Source organism: Symphalangus syndactylus, chromosome 5, assembly GCF_028878055.3.
Source record: "Symphalangus syndactylus isolate Jambi chromosome 5, NHGRI_mSymSyn1-v2.1_pri, whole genome shotgun sequence".
In the NCBI taxonomy this organism is placed as follows: Eukaryota; Metazoa; Chordata; class Mammalia; order Primates; family Hylobatidae; genus Symphalangus; species Symphalangus syndactylus.
Genome location: NC_072427.2, coordinates 41826872 through 41838224, shown reverse-complemented (window position 1 = coordinate 41838224; position 11353 = coordinate 41826872). Strand labels below are relative to the sequence as shown.

The 11353-nt window shown below is 42.5% G+C and overlaps 1 non-coding gene across 1 annotated transcript; it reads left to right on the top strand.

The window, feature by feature from the left end:
- The first annotated feature begins 8591 nt into the window (after nucleotides 1–8591).
- LOC129483770 (small nucleolar RNA SNORA48) lies at nucleotides 8592–8721 on the top strand. Its single transcript, XR_008658266.1, has one exon. It is a non-coding gene; the product is annotated as a small nucleolar RNA SNORA48 (small nucleolar RNA).
- The last annotated feature ends 2632 nt before the right edge of the window (nucleotides 8722–11353 follow it).

The following is an 11353-nucleotide window of genomic DNA, read 5'->3' as shown; positions in this document are numbered from 1 at the left end:
TAGAGACCTTACTTCTTTTCACAAAACCTACAAGTAAGAAGAGAGTGGAATTAACTATTTAAATGGATGAAAGATGGCCAGTTGTGGTGGCTCATGCTTGTAATCCCAGCACTTTGGAGGCCTAGTGGGGTGGATCGCTTGAGTCCAGGAGTTCGAGACCAGCCGGGTCAACATGGAGAAACCCCATCTCTATTAAAAATACAAAAATTAGCCAGGCATGGTGGCGGGAGCCTGTAATCCCAGCTACTCAAGAGGCTGAAGCAGGAAAATCGCTTGAACTAGGGAGGTGGAGGTTGCAGTGTGCTGAGATCGCGCCACTGCACTCATGCCTGGGGGACAGAGTGAGACTCTGTCTCAAAAAAATAAAATAAAGTGTTGAAAGAAAGAAAAAACCCACCAAACTAGAATTTGGTATCCAATGGCATTATCCTTCAAAAGTGAAGAAGAAATAAAGACCTTCTCAGATAAACAAGAACTGTGAGAATCTGTTGCCAGTAGACCTGCCTGACAAGAAATGTCAAAGGAAGTTCCTCACAGAAGAAGAAAGTATAGATAAAAAATTTGAATCTACATAAACAAGGAACGTTAGAGAAGGAAGAAATGAAGGTACAATCATATCTTACTTTTCTTAGTTTAAATTGTTTAGGTAACAATTTCTTCGAAATAATAGCAGCAATGTATTGCATGATTATAGGTTGTGGGTAAGTGAAATGAATCACAAAAATGTCATAAGGGACGGGAGGAAGAAACTGGGTATCCTGTTAAAGGGTACCCACACAAACCATAAAGTACAGTGTCATTTGAAAATGTAAATAAATTCCTTGTCAATGAATACTGCAAACCACAGGGCAATCAGTATAAAATTTTATTAGCCAAAACAATCTTCAAAAAGAAAAATAAAGTTAGAAGATTCACTTCCTGATTTCAAAATTACTACAAAGCTATAATAATTGCAATTGTGTGGTGCTGGCATAAGGACAGACATACAGATCAATGAAACAGAACTGAGTGTCCAGAAGGAAACCCATACATCTATGATCAAATGGTTTTCAACCAGGGTGTCAAGAGCATTCAGTAGAGAAAGAATGGTCTCTTCAACAAATGGAAACCCACATGAGAAAAAAAATTGACTTTTATCTTTTTTTTTTTTTTTTTCTGAGACAGAGTCTTACTCTGTTGCCCAGGCTGGAGTGCAGTGGTGTGATCTCAGCTCACTGCAACCTCCACCTCTGGGTTCAAGTGATTTTCATGCCTCAGCCTCCCGAGTAGCTAGGATTACAGGTGAACGCCACCAAGCCCAACTACGTTTTGTATTTTTAGTACAGACGGAGTTTCACCATATTGCTAGGCTGGTCTCAACCTCCTGACCTCAAGTGATCTGCCCACCTTGACCTCTCAAAGTGGTAGAATTACAGGCATGAGCCACCACACCCGGCCTTGGACCTTTATCTTCACTGTATACAAAAATTAAGTCACAGTGAGACTCCAACTCAAAAAAAAAAGAAAAAAAGAAAAGAAAAACTCAGAGCCCAAAGGTCAACCTGCAACTACAGAGCTCCTAGGTTCTCTTTTTTCTGTTTTTTGAAACAGGGTCTCAATCTGTCATCCAGGCTGGAGTGCAGTGGTGCCATCTTGGCTCACCACAACTTCCACTTCCCAAGGCTCTGGGGACCCTCTCACTCAGCTTCCTGAGTAGATGGGACTATAGGCATGCACCACCACACCCGGCTAATTTTTGTGTTTTTTTATAGTGATGGGGTTTCACCATGTTGCCAAGGCTGGTCTCAAACTCCTAGGCTCAAGGCATCCACCCACCTTAGCCTCCCAAAGTGTTGTGATTACAGGCATGAGCCACCCGGCCCATTTCTCTATTTTCTTTAACGCCTGCTTTAAATCTGCTGTTATTTTTCTGCTGATGTTGAGATAAAAACCACTGTTTGGATCCAACATTTTTTTTGTAAGCTGATAAGTTTATATTTATATCTCAAGGTTAGAGTTCTGAAGCAACAGCTATAGTATCTTTGTGTAGATGTATGTATGTATGCATATATACATGTATGTTGTTATGTGTTGTGGCCACAAGGTACCAAACTGTCTTACCAGTAAAGGAGAACTTGTAAATTAAGTATATAAGCTCAAATGATTTTCAAGTTCACAAGACATAAGTTTTTAATAAATACACTGGCTTTAAAATTATTGGTTAAGGCCGGGCGCAGTGGCTCACGCCTGTAATCCCAGCACTTTGTGAGACCGAGACGGGTGGATCACAAGGTCAGGAGTTCAAGACCAGCCTGGCCAACATGGTGAAACTCCATCTTTACTAAAAATACAAAAATTGGCCGGGCGTGGTGGCCATGTCTGTAATCCCAGCTACTTGGGCGGCTGAGGCAGGAGAATCGCTTGAACCCAGGAGGCAGAGGTTGCAGTGAGCCGAGACCGCACCACTGCACTCCAACCTGGTGACAGAGCGAGACACCATCTTAAAATTATTGGTTAAATAAAATTTCAAATGTCTTCAGAATTGTCAGCATACATTTTTGTCTAAATTTATTGATCAAACAGTTTCATATTTATCTCTGCTAGGTATTTTATGATGTTGAGGTTTGGCATGAAGATTATAAAACTATAAACCCAGCCCAAAACTGAATAATCTTTGTGTAGCATCATTTTTTTTTTTCCCCAAGACGGAGTCTTGCTCTGTCGCCCAGCTGGAGTACAGTGGTACGCTCTTGGCTTACTGTAACCTCCACCTCCCAGGTTCGAGCAATTCTCCTGCCTCAGCCTTCCGAGTAGCTGGGATTACAGACACATGCCCCCACGCCTGGCTAATTTTTGTATTTTTAGTAGAGACGGGGTTTCAGCATGTTGGCCAGGCTGGTCTCGAACTCTTGACCTCATGATCCGCCCACCTAGGCCTCCCAAACTGCTGGGATTACAGATGTGAGCCACCACGCCCAGCCCAGTATTATTATTTTGCTTTTGAGATAAGATCTCACTCTGTCACTCAGGCTGGAGTGCAGTGGCATGATCACGGCTCACTGCAACCTTGACCTCCTGGGCTCAAGCAATCTTCTCACCTCAGCCTCCTTGAGTAGCTGGGACTACAGGCATGTGCCACCATGCTAGGCTAATTTTTTTTTCTTTTTTTGGAAACAAGAGTCTTGCTCTGTTGCCCAGGCTGGAGTGCAGTGTGTGATCTCAGCTCACTGTAATCTCTACCTCCTGGGTTGAAGCAATTCTCATGCCTCAATCTCCTGAGTAGCTGGGATTACAGACGTGTATCACCATGCCTGGCTAATTTTTGTATATTCAGTAGAGACGAGGTTTCGCCATGTTACCCAGGCTGGTCTCATGTGACCCACCTGCCTCAGACTCCCAAAGGGCTGGGATTACAGGCGTGAGCCACTGTACCCAGCCTAATTTTTTAATTTTTTTGTAGAGATGGGGTCTCACTATGTTACCCAGACTGGTCCCGAACTCCTGGGCTCAAGCAATCCTCCTGCTTTCATTTCCCAAAGTGCTGAGATTGCAGACGTGAGTAACTGCACCTGGCTGTTTGTGTAATTTTTGATAACTAAGGCATGTAATATTGTTGATTTAATGAAAACAGCTAAATCCTGAGTTGTCAGCCAAATAAAAAATTATTTAATCTTAAAGTTCTTACCTAAGTAAACACCTAATATTCACAGTCTATAAAAACAGTTAACAGGGAAATAACTTTAAATAACTAGCTTTGTATAATATCACAGTTTGTATAAATAATGTAAATAATGTAAGTAAACTACAGAAAAATAATACAGCCGGGTGCGGTGACTCATGCCTGTAACCATGGCAATTTGGGAGGCCGAAGTGGACATCTTGTTTTTCACCCAGGCCAGAGTGCAGTGGCACAATCTTGGCTCACTGCAATCTCCATCTCCCAGGTTCAAGCAATTCTCCTGCCTCAGCCTCCTGAGTAGCTGAGACTACAGGCATGCGCCACCACGCCTGGCTAATTTTTTCTATTTTTAGTAGAGACAAGGTTTCACCATGTTAGCCAGGCTGGTCTCGAACTCCTGACATCGTGATCCGCCCACCTTGGCCTCCCAAAGTGCTGGGATTACAGGCTTAAGCCACTAACACCTTTAGTAATTAGGGAAATATAAACTGTTACTAACATCTTTAGTGATTAAAGAAATATAAATCAAAATTACAATGAGATACCACTTCACACACATTAGGTGGGCTATAACTAAAAATAAAAATAAGGCTGGGTGTAGTGGCTCACACCTGTAATCCCAGCACTTCAGGAGGTTGAGGAGGACAGATCACTTGAGCCAAAGAGTTCGAGACCAGCCTAGGCAACATGATGAAACCCCATCTCTGCCAAAAACACAAAAATCAGCCAGGTGTGGTGGAGCATGTCTGTAGTCCCAGCTACTTAGGAGGCTAAGGTGGGAGAATTGCTTGAGCCTGGGAGGAAGAGGCTGCAGTGAGCCGAGATCACGCCACTGAACTCCAGCTTGGGCTACAGAGCAAGACCTTGTCTCAAATAAATAAATAAGGCCCGGCGCAGTGGCTCATGCCTGTAATCCCAGCACTGTGGGAGGCCAAAACGGGTGGATCACCTGAGATCCAGAGTTCAAGACCAGCCTGGCCAACATGGTGAAACCCCATCTCTATTAAAAATACAAAAAATTGGGCCGGGCGCAGTGGCTCACGCTTGTAATCCCAGCACTTTGGGAGGCCGAGGCGGGCGGATCACGAGGTCAGGAGATCTAGACCACGGTGAAACCCCGTCTCTACTAAAAATACAAAAAATTAGCCGGGCGTGGTGGCGGGTGCCTGTAGTCCCAGCTACTTGGAGAGGCTGAGGCAGGAGAATGGCATGAACCCGGGAGGTGGAGCTTGCAGTGAGCCGAGATTGCGCCACTGCACTCCAGCCTGGGCGACAGAGCGAGACTCCGTCTCAAAAAAAAAAAAAATACAAAAAATTAGTCAGGTCTGGTGGCACGCGCCTGTAATCCCAGCTACTCGGGAGACTGAGGCAGGAGAATTGCTTGAACCCAGGAGGCAAAGGTTACAGTGAGCCAAGGTCACGCAATTGCACTCCAGCCTGGGCAATAAGAGCAAAACTCCATCTCAAAATAAATAAATAAATAAATAAATAAATAAATAACAAAGTAACAAATGTTGTTGAGGACGTAGAGAAATTAGGCTGGGCGCAGTGGCTCACACCTATAATCCCAGCACTTTGGGAGGCCGAGGCAGGTGGATAATTTGAGATCAGGAGTTCGAGACTAGCCTGACCAACATGATGAAACCCCACCTCTACTAAAAATACAAAGAATTAGCCAGACAGCCGGGCATGTTCACTCACATCTGTAATCCCAGCACTTCGGGAGGCCAAGGCAGGCAGATCACAAGGTCAGGAGTTTGAGACCAGCCTGGCCAACATACTGAAATCCCATCTCTACTAAAAATACAAAAATTAGCCAGGCATGGTGGCACATACCTGTAGTCCTGGCTACTCGGGAGGCTGAGGCAGGGGAACTGCTTAAACCCAGGAGGCGGAGGTTGAAGGGAGCCAAGATCGCGCCATGCACTCCAGCCTGGGCTACACAGCAAGACTCCATCTCAAAAAAAAAAGGTCATGCATGGTGGCATGCGCCTATAATCTCAGCTACTCAGGAAGCTGAGGCACGAGAATCACTTGAAGCTAGAAGGTGAAGGTTGCAGTGAGCCGAGATCACGCCACTGCACTCCAGGGCAACAGAGCATGACTCTGCCTCAGAAAAAAAAAAAAAAGGATGAAATTAGAACCCTCTACACTGCTGGTGGGAGTGTAATATGGTACAGCCAGGGTTGAAAACAATTTGGCAGTTCCTTTAAAAATAAAAGGTAAAAGAATTACTGCATGACCCAGGTACATACCCAAAAGAACGGAAAAAAGGTATTCAAACAAAAACTTGTACATCAGTGTTCACAGCAGCACTATTCACAATGCCAAAAGGTAGAAAAACCAAAATGCCTAAGAATAGGTAAACAAATATAGCATAGCCATACAATGAAATATTATTCAGCCATTAAAAAAAAATGAAGTACTGGCTGGGTGTGGTGGCTCACACCTGTAATCCCAGCACTTTGGGAGGCCGAGGCGGGCAGACCACAAGGTCAGAAGTTCGAGACCAGCCTGGCCAGCAGAGCGAAACCCTGTCTCTACTAAAAATACAAAAAACTAGCCGGGCGTGGTGGCAAGCGCCTGTAATCCCAGCTACTCGGGAGGCTGAGGCAGGAGAATCGCTTGAACCCGGGAGGCAGAGGCTGCAGTGAGCCGAGATGGAGCCATTGCACTCCAGCCCGGGCAACAGTACAAGACTCCATCTCTTAAAAAAAAAAAAAAAAAAGTACTTTGGGATTACTTATCCCAGAGGATATTTTTTAAAATGAAGTACTTATACATGCTACAACATGGATGAACCCAGAAAACATAAGGCTAAATTAAAGAAATAGACACAAAAAGTCACATATTATATGACTCCACTTCTGTGAAATACAAAGAATGAGTAAACCCATACAGAAAGAAATCAGATTAGTGTTTTGCAGGAGTTTCAGGGAGGGAGGAGCAGAGAGTAACTGCTTAATAGGTATGAAGTTGTGGCTGAGCGTGGTGGCTCACACTTGTAATCCCAACACTTTGGGAGGCCAAGGTGGGCATATCACCTGATGTCAGGAGTTCAAGACCAGCCTGGCCAACACGGTGAAACCCCGTCTCTACTAAAAATACAAAACTTAGCCAGGTTAGGTGGCGGGCACCTGTAATCCCGGCAACTTCGGAGGCTGAGGCACGAGAATTGCTTGAACCTGGGAGGCAGAGGTTACAGTGAGCCGAGATGGTGCCACTGCATTCCAGCCTGGATGACAGAGGGAGACTCCATCTCAAAAAAAAAAAAAGTATGAAGTTCCCTTTTGGGATGACGAAAATATTTTGGAGAGAGTTTATGGTTGTACAACATTGAAAATATACCAAATGCCACTAAATCGTGCACTTTACAATGGTTAATTTTCTGTTATATAAATTTTACCTCAATAAATAAGAGGATGCTCTGATAGCATCTTATGAAAGCAATTACCCAAACATGAAGTATTTTACTACTTATTACCTCCCAATTAAAACAAAGTAACACTGAAATTTTTTTTGTTTTGTTTTTTTGAGACGGAGTCTTTCTCTGTTGCCAGGCTGGAGTGCAGTGGCGTGATCCCAGCTCACTGCAACCTCTGACTCCTCGGTTCAAGTGATTCTCCTGCCTCAGCCTCCCGAGTAGCTAGGATTACAGGCATACGCAACCACGTCCAGCTAATTTTTATATTTTTAGTAGAGCCGGGGTTTCACCACGTTGGCCAGGATGGTCTCAATCTCCTGACCTCATGATCTGCCCGCCTCGGCCTCCCAAAGTGCTGGGATTACAGGCGTGAGCCACAGTGGCCGGCCTGAAATATTTATTAAACTGTCATTTATTTATTTTGTTGGTTGGTTGGTTGGTTTCAGAGACATCTTGCCCTGTCACTCAGGCTGGAGTGTAGTGGCATGATCAGATCTCACTGCAGCCTCAAACTCCTGGGCTCAAGCAATCCTCTTGCCTCAGTCTCTTGAGTAGCTAAGACTACTAGCTCGTGCCATGACACCTAGCTAATTTATTTTTTATTTTTTATAGAGACAGAGTCTTGCTATGTTGCCCAAGCTGATCTTGAACTCCTGGCCTCAAGTGATCCTCCATAAGCCACCACACTCGGCTTAAACTGTCTTAAGACTAAGATGCTTAGAGAGGGAAAAGTGGTATTACAGTAAGCTCCTTGGGCATGACTTACAGACTATTTACTCTAAAATCTAAAAGACCCTTTTTAAAAGCGGGATGAGGTGACTCTTCTAATTTAGTCAGCATGAGCAAGAACAAACAAAACCTACAAACTCAACTATTGAAAGTTACTTTGAACTTTATACTGAAAAAGCACTATATAAAAATTTCCATCGGTTATTCCTCACGGTCACTTTTACAAGATGGTTTGTTCCCAACTGGCTAAATGACTTCCCTTGTTACCCACTGTATGCACTATTTCCCTTCCGACAGTGACATCCCCTTGCTCTCTGTCAAGTAGGATTAAAACTTTTCAGACTCAAGTATTTTTCTTTTTCTCGTGGCTCTCCAGATATTATTAGCTATTTCTTCAAGAGGCTTTAGAGGCAGAGATTCTTGAGCTTGACATCCTGGCTCCACCACATACCAGCAGTGTGAACTTTCGAAGTAACCTTCCTTTCTCTGCCTCATTTGCTGATCTGTAACACTGGAATAGCCACACTTCAGTGGCTTGCTGTGAGAATAAAATGCATTTAACATGCCACTTGTTACGTAAACTCTCAATTGCCATCACTATTATTAGTATTATGTTTTCTCACTAATACTTCCCTAGAACAAGCCTTTACTGCTGCTAGATTATCTCCACTAGATTATGTCTGCATTTCCTCAACCAGCTCACTTCATATTTTTTAGTAATCCAAAGTATTATGCAGATCACCATCAGATTTACCTTGAATACATACAGATACTTCCTGTTACTCTCTAGCTTAAGAACCTTTAATGTGGTGATGTCCATCTCATGTCATCCAAGGATAAAGCAACCCTTGTTTATCCCAGCTTGGCTCTTGGTCTGTGCCCATGGCTGGTTCGTGCCTTGGATACATGGAAAATAAGTAAATTACTAAAAAATAAAAACTAAAAATCTTCCATGGATCCCTGCTTATGAGCACATCAAATCTAATTTCCTCTGCCTAACTTTCATTATCCTCTCTTAACAGCAGTTCCCAAACTTTGAGTGTACATCAAAATCATCTGGCATGCTTGTTAAAATACAGATTGCTGGACCCCAGTCCAGAGTTTCCAATTCAGTAGGTATGGGAGCAGGGCCTTAAAATCTGCATTTATAATAAATTTCCAGGAGATGCTGCTGCTGCTGCTGCTGCTGGTCAAGAAACCACATTTTGAAAAGTACTATTCTATCTTGACCAGCCTGACTAACGTGGAGAAATCCCATCTCTACTAAAAATACAAAATTAACCGGGCGTGGTGGTGCATGCCTGAAATCCCAGCTATTCGGGAGGCCAAGGCAGGAGAATCGCTTGAACCCAGGAGGCGGAGGTTGCAGTGAGCTGAGATCGTGCCATTGCACTCCAGCCTGGGCAACAAGAGCAAAACTCCATCACACACACACACACACACACACACACACACACACACACGGAGGACTCTTCTAAAATAGACCCCATTCTGCCTCCGTAGGCTTATTTCTCCTTCCTCCCCACCTAGCACACACTGCTTTGGATTAATCTTTTCACAGACTGTGGCCAATTCTCCCACCCTGTGCTGGCCTAGCACACTTTCTTGCTTTTCCAAATCAAACCCAGCCTTTAAGCCTGTGATTCTTAACACTGCCTGCACATTACAAACATCTGGGAAAGCTTTTAAAAACTGCAGATGCACCTCAGCCGAGATTCTGATTCATCTGATTTTTGATTAAGTTTTCCCAAGTGATTCTAAGGAGCAGTCAGAGTTGAGATCCACTACTTTAACTGTAATCTCCTTCCTGTCAGAATTGTGAATACTCACTGGATTTTCTCCCCTCTAAATTACCGTAATGTTGACAGATTAGATCAAGTTTTTGCTTCATTACATATCTGTGTTCTTCTCTACCTTTCATTTTAAGTCTTATTTCTTTCAACTTGAAATTGAAGATATAGTCTATATCTTCAATTTCTATATTACCACAGCTCTAGTATGGTGATGAGTACACAGTAGAAACTGATTATTTCTTCACTGATTGTGAGTTCAAATTAGAATTCAGAGCCTTAAAATATTTTTTGGCATATTATTTTGACAAAGCCTTAAAATATTTCTAATCTATTGAATTCAGCAAATTATATTCCTTTCTTTTTAAATATGGTTCTGCAACAAACTCATTTTGTTATGGTGAATCATTTAGCCCCTTCCTTCCCCAATAAATAAATTGGAAAGAAAAATAGTAATGTATAAAAATGCTTTAAGCCGGGCGCGGTGGCTCACGCTTGTAATCCCAGCACTTTGGGAGGCCGAGGCGGGCGGATAACGAGGTCAGGAGATCGAGACCACGGTGAAACCCTGTCTCTACTAAAAATACAAAAAAATTAGCCAGGCGTGGTGGCAGGCGCCTGTAGTCCCGGCTACTAAGAGAGGCTGAGGCAGGAGAATGGCGTGAACCCGGGAGGCGGAGCTTGCGGTGAGCCGAGATTGCGCCACTGCACTCCAGCCTGGGCGACAGAGCGAGATTCCGTCTCAAAAAAAAAAAAAAAAAATGCTTTAAAAAATAATAAAATGAATAATAGCATTGTAAGTGGCTTCACAGTTGCTTCCTTAGAGCAAATGGCCTTTTCTAAATCCATTAAAGACTGTTTCATAACTGTTAAAACAGAATCAAAGCACACATATTTAAAGATGCTGAAACTCTGAATAGTTCTGATTTGTTTTCTCAACAGATGTGCATCCTTCAAGCCCTGAATTCACCAGATGCATATTAAATTAATCTGTACTTTTAGTTTTTACATAACACTCTACTCTAGTTTTATAAATACACCACATGAAAGCAGAATTCCATTGTTGCTTTATGGCATTAAATATTAACAGATTATCTCTGCTGTGCAAAAAATACATTAAGATTCATTTTAATGCAGCCAAATGTGTGTTCATTAAATATAGGCTATAATAACTTCACCATTATTTTTAAATTGGCTGATTTCTATCTGGAATGTGAAACATAACAAATTTGCTCATAAAAATCCAGTGACACCTGGTACCTGAAAGAAATATACACATTTCAATTATAAGAAATACTTAATTTAAGTCCACTTAAACCTCCTGGAAAATTTACTTCTTATAAATCCATAATTTCTTCACTAACTGCAATGAAAAAATTAGCACAGTTATATCAGAAATAAGACTACACTGGGAGTCAGGCCTGAATTCCAGTGTGACTCATTAATTAGCTGTACAATCTTGAGCAAGTCACTTAGCCTCTCTGCACTTAAGTAGTCTCAGCTGTAAAATGAAAGGGTCTAACTAGACCATCTCCATATTTTCTTTTAGCTTTATGATTTCATAATCTATGAAACTCAAGAAACATAGCATTAACCAGATGGATCCCTTAAAGACAAAGTGAGCTTTCATATTGATTGATTTGGAGATAATGTATCTCTGGAGAATCTAAGTGCTTTCACACAGACAGTTCCTTTAGTTGACTTATTTAACTAGGTGAAAAAGCAAACAAAACTCACCAAACACAGAGTTAT